This window comes from Mirounga angustirostris, unplaced genomic scaffold (genome assembly GCF_029215605.1).
Source record: "Mirounga angustirostris isolate CCGP_5_RB_7025 unplaced genomic scaffold, mMirAng1.0.hap1 SCAF_6, whole genome shotgun sequence".
Classification (NCBI taxonomy): Eukaryota; Metazoa; Chordata; class Mammalia; order Carnivora; family Phocidae; genus Mirounga; species Mirounga angustirostris.
In genome coordinates, this window is record NW_026991714.1 from 37845586 (window position 1) to 37857271 (window position 11686).

The following is an 11686-nucleotide window of genomic DNA, read 5'->3' on the forward strand; positions in this document are numbered from 1 at the left end:
ACCCACACCAACTGCTGCACAGGCAAACGTGTGTAATTTTCTTGCGACAAACCCTGAGCCCATAAGATGAGCACAGGCAACTGCCACACCCCTTCACTCCCCTAATAAAGCACATTCCTCCCCCCTCAGCATCTCTCAGGCAGAAGGCAGACTCAAGCTTCCTGAGTCCCTCAGACCGCAGGGACATATACTGAGGGCTATGAGCTCCCTGTTGAATTTCTCTTTCCTAACTGTAGGGGATCGAGGCAGCCCTCACAAAGCCTTTCACAATCTCCTCTCTCTCTCCCCTTTAATATCTTGGCGTAGCTGAGAGGTTTCAAGGGTCATATCACCAGCGTTAAGCTACCGCTGGGGTAAATTTTACATACAGCCTACCAATTCCTTTGGAATGTCTTCTCTAACTCGGTAACTGGGCAAGATTCAAAGTCATTATGTGCATTCTGATTTCAATCATATGAAGATAAGGAGATGAGCAAAATTTAAGTTTTATTATAGTGCTGGAATTTTCCATACTTATAAAAATCAACAACAAAGTGGACATATAATTTCTATACAATATAATACATATAATTTATAAGTGCACATTTGGATTAATTTTGACAAATTTATATACCCATATAACCATCACTACAATCGAGTTACAGAACATTTCCATCATCCCAAAAAGGTCCCTTGTACCCCATGTCATTCAATCCTGGGATCAGTCCCACAGTCAATGATGTGTTTTCTGTCACTATAAATTAGACTTTTCTAGAGTTTCATATAAATGGAATCCTATAGTATGAACTCCTTGTGTCCTGGCTTTTCTTTTGCTCAGCATATTGCTTTTATCCATCCTCCCCTTCTTCCTTAATAACCAAACCCTCAGCAATGTACCCAGCTAAAAGATTATGCCTCCTAACCCTCCTTGAAAATAGATGTGACCATATGATAAAATTATGGTCAAAGAAACATAATTAAAAGGGTCTTCTGGAAAGTCTCTATAAAAGTGAGAGACAGATACCCATTTTCTCTTCTTCTCCTTTCTCTTGCTGTTGGCCTGGAATATGGACCTGATGAATGGAGCTCCAGCAGCCATCTTGGAATATGAAGTGACCTTAAGGATAAGCAGAAAAATAAAAGGAGCCTGGGTCTTTGATGCCACAATGACCCTGCCATACCAGCTTGACTCCCTTCCCCTCAGGCAGCTTTGACATGGAAAAAATACCTATCTTGTTTAAGCACAAATATTTTGGGCTCTTCTGCTAAATTTTTAGTTGAAACTAACTCTAATTGTGCCATAAGCCTTCTAGCACAAGTTGACTTTTTAAAAAATTATGCATATGTTAGATTAAATTTTTAATTTTAATTTTTTTTTAGATTTTATTTATTTATTTGAGAGAGAGAGAATGAGAGACAGAGAGCACGAGAGGGAAGAGGATCAGAGGGAGAAGCAGACCCCCTGCCGAGCAGGGAGTCCGATGTGGGACTCGATCCCGGGACTCCAGGATCATGGCCTGAGCTGAAGGCAGTCGCTTAACCAACTGAGCCACCCAGGCGCCCTAATTTTAATTTTTTTAAGGATTTTATTTATTTTATTTGACAGAGGGAGACACAGCGAGAGAGGGAACACAAGCAGGGGGAGTGGGAGAGGGAAAAGCTGGCTTCCCGCGGAGCAGGGAGCCCGATGCGGGGCTTGATCCCAGGACCCTGGGATCATGACCTGAGCCAAGGGCAGACGCTTAACGACTGAGCCACCCAGCCGCCCTAATTTTAATTTTAAAAATAAACCTTTATGCCAAAATCTGACAAAAACAGTTCAAGAAAAACACCACAGAACACTATTTCTCATGAACATAGTTGCAAAAATTCTTAACAAAATGTTGGCAAATTGAATCCAGCAATATACAAAAAGAGTAACGTACCATGACCAAATGGAGTGTATCCCAGGAATGAAAGTTTGATTTGACATTCAAAAATAAATCAATGTAATTGTCCATATTAGAATAAAAGATTTTTAAAAATCAAACCATCATCTCAAAAGAGGCAGAAAAAAACATTTGAAAAAAATCAGTATTCCCTTATGACTAAAAACTCTCAGCAAACTAAAAATAGAAGTGAACTTCTCAACTTGATAAAGGATAATTCTGGAAAAACAAAAAACAAAAAACCCTACAGCTAACAACATACTTAATGGTGAAAGACTGAATGCTTTCCCCTAACATAGGAAACAATGAAAAGATGACTGCTTTTAATACACCTAGTAAATATTGTGCTGGAGTCCTTAGCCAATGTATAAAACAAGAATTAAAAGGCACAAAATTCGGAAAGCAAAAAGCAAAACTTTCTCTATTTACAGGCAACATGATTGTCTACATAGAAAATCCCAAAGAATCTTAAAAAAAAAAAAAAAGCAAACAATCCAACTAGAATTAATAAGTGAATTTAGCAAAGTTAAAGCATACAAGATCAATATACAAAAACCAGTACACCAGCAACAAACAACTGGGAAATTATAGTCTTATAAATCCCATTTACAAAAACATCAGAAAGCATACAATACTTAGGGGGAAATTTAATGAAAGGTGTGCAAGACCTCTCTGTCGAATATTATAAAACACGGAATATATAAAAAAAAAAACATATATAAGCCGAGAGAAATTAAAGAATGCTTAAACAAATGAATAAATATATCACCTTCATGGATTGGAATACTCAAGATTATCAGGATGTTAAATCTTCCCTAAATAGATCCATAGATGCAGTGCAATCCTATTTGAACACAGCTGTGGTTTTCAGGCATTGACGAGGCGGTTGTAAATTTATATGGAATTTTTAGGATAAATATAATGAATCCAGGGTGCCTGGGGGCTCAGTCAGTTAAGCATCTGCCTTCAGCTCAGGTCATGGTCCCAAGGTCCTGGGATCAAGTCCCACATTGTGCTACCTGCTCAGCGGGGAGTCTGCTTCTCCTCTCCCTCTGCCTGCCCCTCCCCCTGCTTGTGCTCTCTCTCTCTCAAATAAATAAATAAAAGCTTCTAAGAAATGAAAAAAAAAAAAAAACCAAACAATGAATCTAAAATAGAATAAGACAAAACCAAAGCTGTAACAGAGGCAGTAGAGCGGAAGGAAGAACTGCTCCTATCAGGTAACTCAGAAGCTCCTCAAGGGAGACACTGTTTGAACTACTAGTTGAAAGGTGACTAAGTACTTATCAGGTGGAGACATTCATGAAAGGCATTGATTTACTTAGGTTTTCCTGATCGTGAGGAACTAAAATTCATCCCATTTAGTTAAATGAAGTAAATGTCCAGAAGATAAAGTCTCATAGAAATCCTTAGAGACACCTCATGGATTCTGAGCTTGGAGGGCAGTCCTGGATCCCAGGCTCCTCTCCTGGCTTCAGCAGCCAGAGCCCCTAAATCTTTAAGGTCGTCTCCTGTCTGTGTCCATCCTCTCTTGGCTCCTTCTATCTTTTGCTTTATTCTCTCTGCACCTCCAGGAATGAAGCTAGAAGGATAGGTTAAAAACAGATGGCAAAAGGTTTTGTTTGCCCAGGCAGTTTGGTTTTTATGATTGTAGCCACTGAAACTCTTTAAATAAGAGAAAGAACTGATCAGATTTAGCTTTGGGGCAGATAATTCCATTGGTGTGTGGAAGAGATGAGTGGCAGGAGGCCAGGGAAGAAAGTATTGCAAGTAAGAGAGAATGAAGCTCAAAACCAATGAAACTCAGTGACTATGGGGTTTGGGTCGTAGCAAGATACATCCTACCTTGGTCGAAAATTTTTCTATCTCTTTAGGAAACAGAGGGAAGGAGAGTTAAAGCACCTGCATTTTGCAAAAGCTCCCCAGTTAATCCTGGTTGAAAACGACTAGTCCAGACAAAGTGGCATTTATAGAGACTCAGTGAGAACAGAGGGAAGACAGGGATGGATGTGGGGACCACTGGACTTGGCGGAAGAAGGTGTCCAGGTAACTCTGCAGTTTCTAGCTGAGGAAGCTGGGGGGATGACGACTTCATTCTCCAGGCCTTGAGAAACAAAGAGCAGACTAGGTTTACATACAGGACTGGAGGTGAGAGAGGTTGAGAGAATTGTTTCTGCATGTTCCACAGAGAGCCCAGGAAGTCCATTGCAGCAGGCAGGCCCAGAGATGGGCTGACTCCCGCCAGCCCTTTAGCTTTGCCTCCCTGGAGCAGGCCCTGCTGGCCAGAAAGGTGCTCTCTGGGCATTAGTTAGTTGGATAGACACTGAGTCTTAGACTCTGAGCAAGTACAAAGCAACTTTCTCCGTGGTTTTGCTGTGGCGGTGGTCGTGTTATTTAGCAAGGACTTCGTTAACCCCTTGGTTTAGAATATGCTGGAACAAATTTCACCAGCATATCCATCAGGTTCCAGGATTCCACTCTGATGGCTCTTCCGAAGAGACTTTACTACAGGGGCGGTTTACAGAGATGTGGGCAGGAAAGGGGGGAACCAACAAGGGATGTGGAGGCGTCCAAGGGATTTCAACAGTCGGGAGCTGTTACCACATCCCGGCCTGACAGGGCAGAGGGAGAGAATGGTACTACTGAGGCCCAGGGGAAATGAGCTGCCCCTGCAGGAGAAGCTATAGTCACAGAGGAAGCAGCCCCTGCCAGAACGAAGGCTCCACGTCAGGAGGCACAGGCAGGAAAGAGCCCAGCCAACCTCTCCCTGCCTTCACACTCCCGGCGGGGGGGGGGGGGGGGGGGGGGGGGAACGCCATCGGGAGAGCCCAGGCCGAAGGACGCAGGGATCGGCCTGCAGACACAGAGAAGGCAGAGAAGGGTGGAGAATGGGTCAGGTGTGTAGGTTGAGGGGGTAAACGAGATGCACCAGCACAACCCCCCCCCCCCACACACACACAGCCTGTGTGAAGCAAAGGCTTGGTGAGTCTGTGGAAGAACAGAAAAACCACACCACAGGAAGTCAAGATACTTGGATTCCTGACAGGCCTGACCCTCCCACACACACCGACTGTCCTCAGGGGCACCCTACTGGCCTCCTGGCCTTGACTGCCCTAGCTGTGAAGAGTGGGTTGGACCACGTGACTTTCAAGGCCTTCCAACGTAGGGTTCCTCCTCGATGCCGTCAGGCAGCTTGCTCCCTCGGCCGGCAGACCGACCGGGCTGGGCGCTGGGGTCCCCGCTGCCCGGGCTGCACCGCAAGCCCACCGGGCCCTGAGCCTGACCAAGGGCAGCGCCGGGGGGGGGGGGGGGGGGCGGAGAATCCTGGGACTGGCGGTCCTCTGGAACTACACAGCATGCTCCCCTCTTCCAGCGAAGCCCTGCGACGTGCAGAGTCAACCAGGGACTTTCTTAAACGTATTTTTCACTGTGATGAGGTACATTCAGAAAGAAAGAAGAGTGTATTCATCTCCAAAAAGCAGCAGCTTACAGACCTGCGCCGCCGAGCTCCAGGTCCTACGCCGCACCCCCCCCCCCCCCCCCCCCAGTTCCTGATAACTGAAGATGAAACTTGAACAGCAAAAGGGAAGTCTCCTGTCTCCTACAGGGTATCAAATCCTGTTTCTACCCAGTTTCAGTTCTTAAAGACACAGGATTCCATATTTTCTCACCCAATATGCTGGAAGGCCAAGAACGTTCAGTGACCACCAACCACATTTGTTCGGCCCCCCACTCCCCCCACCCCCGCTGGGGGGTGAAATGGAAGTGCGCTGCAGAGCCTTTCTGAAGCCGGGCTTGGAAAGAGGGTCTGCGTATTTGTGAAATGCATCATCATCTTCCTCCTTATTCACCTAAAGAAGCGGTCTGGGTAAGTGCACAGATTTGCTCAGCCCGATCTGGGGCCCAGGGTGCCTCTAATGCTTTTACTTTCCTAGCTTCCTGTGGGGGACCAGATGACTCATCGTTTTCTTTTGGAGGTGGGAAGTTCTGTGCACCCTGGCTTCACTCCAAGAGTGGCGTCGGGGAGACTCCGGCTCCTCTGTTATGCCATGAAATGTCCCGGGCTGCTGGAGAAGAGCCTGAGCTGCAACATCCTGGGGTCCTGCTGCCTTCCGAGCATTTATTTGCAAATACACGTTCAGTTGTGTGGGCGTTTTGTGGACTCTGTGATTTATTAAAGAGGACAGAGGAGGGGAAAGAAAGACAAAGAGAGCAATATAAAAAAGCTAAGGTGCCACAGGTGTTAGTAAAGTGCCCACGCATGTAAAAATACACAGTAAAGAAAACAAGGCGATGTGTCCCACCGCAAGAGAAGACAGGAAAATGTTTCCACGAAGATTCTCTTTAGGACCAAGACGTTTTCTCATCGAAGTTAGGTAACAGCACAAGCAGTAACAATCAGATGGGATGTGTGCTGTGACTCACATCCAGAATCGAGGAAAGCACCTTAGTAAGAGCTCTTGATCAACTTTGTCGGATCACAGAAGATTGCTGGAGAAAATCACATTTAGTGGTGATGAAAAGGTTGCTCGAGAGTTTGAGTAAACAATAAGGAGGAGGAACAGCCAATCAGAGGATTCAGGATAATAGAGACCAGGACAGCAAAACAGGAGAAATGGTCCCAGAGACTCTGCCCTTGGAGACAAACACTCAATGGCAATCAATACGCGGCCCTGCTTTCTCGGACTCTGTTCACGTGGGGAGAACTTCCCCAGCAACACTAGGGTCGTTTGGCCCTGTTTAAAAATAAAGTGCAAAAAAAGGCAAAGTCATGGCCCTTGTTCAGATAGGAAATGAACAGGTGTTAAAATTTTTACTTATTAAAGATTAAATAAGATCATAAAGATGAAAGGTCATTAATCAATGGGGAAGCTGAGCAGTTGTGTAACCAGTTCAAAAGAGAATCCACAGAGCCACCATATTTATAGATTCGAAATATTGAAATGAACGTGCCAGTGGAAGCAAACTGGTTTTTCAAGGAGGAGGGAGGGAGAAAAGTATATTGACTTCTAGGGACAGGACATAATTTGCATGTCTAGAGATAAGAATCATTTTGCATTGACACCAGCTAGCTATAATGTACAGAGTTGTAAAATGGCTCAAAGACATTGAAAGTCTGTAATTAGATAACCTGAGGAATGTCCTCTTAGACAATACATAGTTTTCCCCACGACTGATCTGTTCAATTTCTTTCTTTTTCCCCTCCAGGCCAGAGCCCCTGGTGATTCATGTATCCACCTCCTCTGTGTACACATGTCAAGTCTAGTACCCCTAAGCAAATATTAAAGACTTAAATAATAGTGTTGTAGAACAAATAAAAATAGAGTAACTATTTACAACATTTAAATAAAATTGAAGAAAACAACCAAGAGGTTTGTTTCCCGTGTGTTTTCTGCCCCACACCTCCACCTTCATCATCATCAACCTATTGTGCTTTCGACATTATTGTTACAAGATCTTTATGAAGCAACTTCACTGCTGACTTACAGGAATCCCTAATTTAAAACAGGCAAACTGACCCAGATGAAGAATGATAGGAACAAAGGAAGTAGGTTAGCTCCATGCCCTTAAATGCGGAAATAACACTGAGAAATTCATATCACAAATGAAGTAATATTAAATGATGGGGGTGTGGAATGGGGGTGAGGACTTACATGGCATGAGGACTAGGGAAGGAGTAGCCCTTCATTTCATCAATCACTCAGATGGATATTTTTAGTGCTTACCATGTGCTAGGCACCGTGTTAAACAACCAGGGATGTGTGGATAAATAACACGATCCCTGTCCTATAGTTGTTTACGATCTAAGTAGGAATGTTCCCGGTTCAGACCAGAGGGAGAACATCATTATCTCTCCCCTCCTCAAACTGAAAAAGGTCTGGAGGTGAGATTTCAGAAGTTATATGATAAGGTGATTCTCTAAGGTATGTGCATGTGTTGGGGGGTGTCTGTCCTTTGCGGGTCCTGGTCTCCCCCCCCCACATACATACACACAATGGACGCTTAACTACTGAAGGTTTAAACAATAGCTAATTCATAAATTAGTAACGACTAATCATTAACAGTTTTATTTTTAAATAAGTATTTTATTATTTACTTCTATAAATAAATGTATTGGTTGGGTACAATCAATCGATTATTAGAGTAATTAATTACTAATAACGTTTAATAATATTAATAATTAGCAAATTCACTGCAATAGTTCGAGAACTACTGCAAGGTGCATTCACTGGTTCTTTCCATTCTTTTACCTCAGGATGCTGGCCCCCACTAGTGTTTCTCCAACTCTCTTACTTTCTCAATTTCAGAAAGTACTGCCTGGCAAATTGAGCTTTCTGTGGGTTTGTGACATTTGGGAAGGTACTTTTTTGTCTTGCTGCTGGTCTAGAGGAAAGATTGCAAGGAACTCCATGAATGCCAGGATCCTCGGGAACAGTGCCACTTTCCAGGCCCCGGGCAAGGACCCTGGCTCTGTCCACGAATGAGGGACCAGAGATTGAGACAGAGCAGAAGGTGGTCTCAGGACAGAACAGAGGCTGATGCCCCGCACAAGGCCACTGAGAACTTAAACCGGTTCAAGAAGGGTCTTGATAATGGATGGATAGATACGTAGCAGGTTTTTTAGGGAAATCAGGGAAGTTCCAGTTCCATCTCTGGCCTTTCAGGATGGTGTCTTAGAATGCAAACACTGGACTGTCCCTTGCACTTTCCTCAGCATCGTGGTCGGACTTCTGGGCTAGTGGCCTTTGGCCTGATCTTCGATGACATTTCTGATCTTCTCAAGAATATTGGACCCGAAAAGGTCATGCTAGAACACCCAAAAGAGCAGGTGAGCTGCCTCCAGGGCCAGTGTCTGCCCTGAACATGGCTCCAGATTTAGGACACGAGTTCTTCAAGCATGCCACACCAAGAGCATCAGCACCTGCTGAGTACAGACTTTCAGTGTGGGTCATGCTAACGTTAGGTGATGATGCCCATGGTGGGGGAAGCGAACTCATTGATCTCCTTTGGTCCCAAATAGATAAATGGGGGTTAATCTCATCAAGGAAGTCCATTTCCAAATGGGCAATGCAGGAAAGTTCCCTTGACTCCAAGCATGGAGTGGTCTGCAGACACTCTGGCCTTGGCCAGCTCCACTCTCCCCTCCTTGAGTTACATGTCATTATTAGGGGGCTTCCAGCGGCACATCCCCCTGGGGATTCAGCATTACTTGCCCAGGAACAGGGAGGCTTTAGGTTCAGAGCTCAGGATCCCCATCCCCCTCTCCCCATCCTCCTTCCTTCTTTCCCTCTCCCTCTTTTTCTCCTTCCCTTCCTTCCTCTCCCCTTTCTCCTCTCCATTCTCCTTTCTTTCTGCTCACGGGCTTTCGTTTACAAGCCTTCTTGCTGTGGCACCGATGACCTTGCCAGGACTTCCTGGATATCGTGGGAGGGAAGACATGTCCGTGAGATTCAGCACCACCCCTTGTCCTCTAGCTCCTGCTAGGACAGAACCCGCAGCCCTGGTAAGTACACCCGGGACTATGGAAACTCTAGCGTTGATGGGAAAGAAGAGAGGGGCTTTTGGGTCTCTTGCTTTCCTGTCTGTTAGTGTCATCATTCTCAAGCAAGGTTTGGGGCCCAAACTGGGGCCTGATTCAGTGATGGAAACCCCAGTCTTCAAGGCTGGGCTGCTGCAACATAGGGAGGGATTGTGGACAGGAAGTGGTGTGGCTGCGTGGGTGTGAAGGAAGGGTTTCCTCCCTCTGACACTTTCTATGCTGAAGGGGCCTTTCTCAGCCTGCGTCCCTTCCCCCTGCCCCAGCCCAACACACAGTCACTTGGAGACTCAGTTCAGATGTGGGGTGCCGGACCGTGCATACAACAGCAGTGTGAATACAACCAAGTAAGTCTAAACCCCAGCAACTTATCGACTTCCCTTGTCCCTCCTGGAATAATACAATAGTTCCTCAAGTTTATACAGAATTTTTGCTTCTTTGGCATAGGAACTGGGGAGCTGAGATGCCCCTGATGGTACTGGGAAGTTGATAAGGACATTCTTAGCAGCCAAGCTCAGTGAACATTTGGTTTTCAGAACTCTTCTCACAATTGCCAGTTATCCTGGAGGGGACTTGGACCCCAGCGCCATGACTCATTTCCCTGGGCTTCCCTAGTTTGGGTTCCTTGACTCCACATTTACTGCTCTGACATCAGAAGTGGAGGCAGCCCCACCTCAGTGAACACACAGCTCGGGGGGAAGGCCCCCATGTTTAGCAGCTAGTTGGAATCAAGGCCTTGTTAGCAGATAAAGCAATTAGCCCATCGGAGCGAAGTGACTGGATCTGGGGCTATTTAGGAGGCACAACTGAGGGGCTTGGTGAATTATGCTGGGGACACAGTGCTTCCAACTATGAAACTATGATGCCAGGTGGGGGACAGAGACCTTTATTCAACAGGTGAAAACAGATCGAGAAGCATCTTTGAAGGGAAGACGAGATCATGAGTACAGCTGTGAACGTGTTGAGTGGGATACGTTTGTGGGACATCCTCGGAGGCATGGGAAGGGCAGCTGAGTATAGCTCCCCTCGTTCTGGGTACAGATGTGGGAATTATCAGTTTAGGGATAGATGGAGATGGAGGCCCCAAGAGGAGGAGTTCCTTTATACTGTGAAGCGGCAGGTAGAGAGACAGAAAGAAATGCAGAAGCTAGCGTCTTAATTTGAGGGATGAAAAGAAGATAAGACCTGAGATATGGCCATGAGATTTGGCAGCCAGAGCTTACTGGGGACCTGCAAGCGGGCAGTTTCAGTGAGGGGGTGGGAGCAAAAGCTGGATCTTCTTCTGGCAGAGACTGACAGATAGTCCCCAAATCCGATTTGTCCCCCACTGAGCACATGGCTGAATTTCAATCCCCAATGTCCCTGATAGCTCAGCGAGGCCGTGTGACTGAGGGCTGGCCACAAACTGTGGCGGAAATGGTGTACTATCACTTCTGAGATAGATCTGCTCCCCACCATCCTCCCTGGGCCCCTTGTCCCGAGTCTCGTGGCCAGAGTAGAGGAACCAGGGGACCCCAAGGCCTTAGGGGCACAGAGCAACTAAATGGAAGGAGATAGTCTTTGAATTATCGTGTGGAGCCAGGGGACTCAGGCCAGGGAGGCCAGCAGGAACAGACAGCCCGGGGTTAACAGTGGAACAGAGGAGTGCCAGAAGGGGTCACCGCAGATCAGCGGGCAGTACCGCCGAGGACTGTGCAAGCCAGGACAGACGGAAGTACTGCAGGATCAGGCTGAGACCCAGCCAGAACAGAAGGTGCTCCCTACAGGGACAGAAGGTGCTGGAGTTGAAAGACAGCAGCTTCAAAACACCTGCAGGTACAAGGCACACACTTAACATGTTCGTACTCACAGCCACATCAGCTCCTGGGACCCTGGCTCTGAGTCTGCCCCTCGTGGATGGGCTGGTCACCTGGACTGTGGCAGTCCTGGCCAGCCTTGTGCGGTTCTGACAGAAGGTCATGCCACGTATAGACCCCAGGTCCTGTCCTAGGTCACCTCCTGCGACATGGCTTCAGCCTGAAGCTATCAGCTCTTTGGTGGGTCAGGAGTCACGTCAGACCCTCTGGGGTTCCAACCTGGTTCTGCTCCTTGCTCATGGGGGACCTTGGGCAAGGCCTCTCCCCCACCACATCAGAGCCCCTTGCCTGCAAAGTGAATGATCAGGCTGGATGATTTATCAAGTCTCTCTTACTAAGAAGGGCCACCTTTCCCCTGAAACAGCTGTATTCAGGAAGCTTCGGCC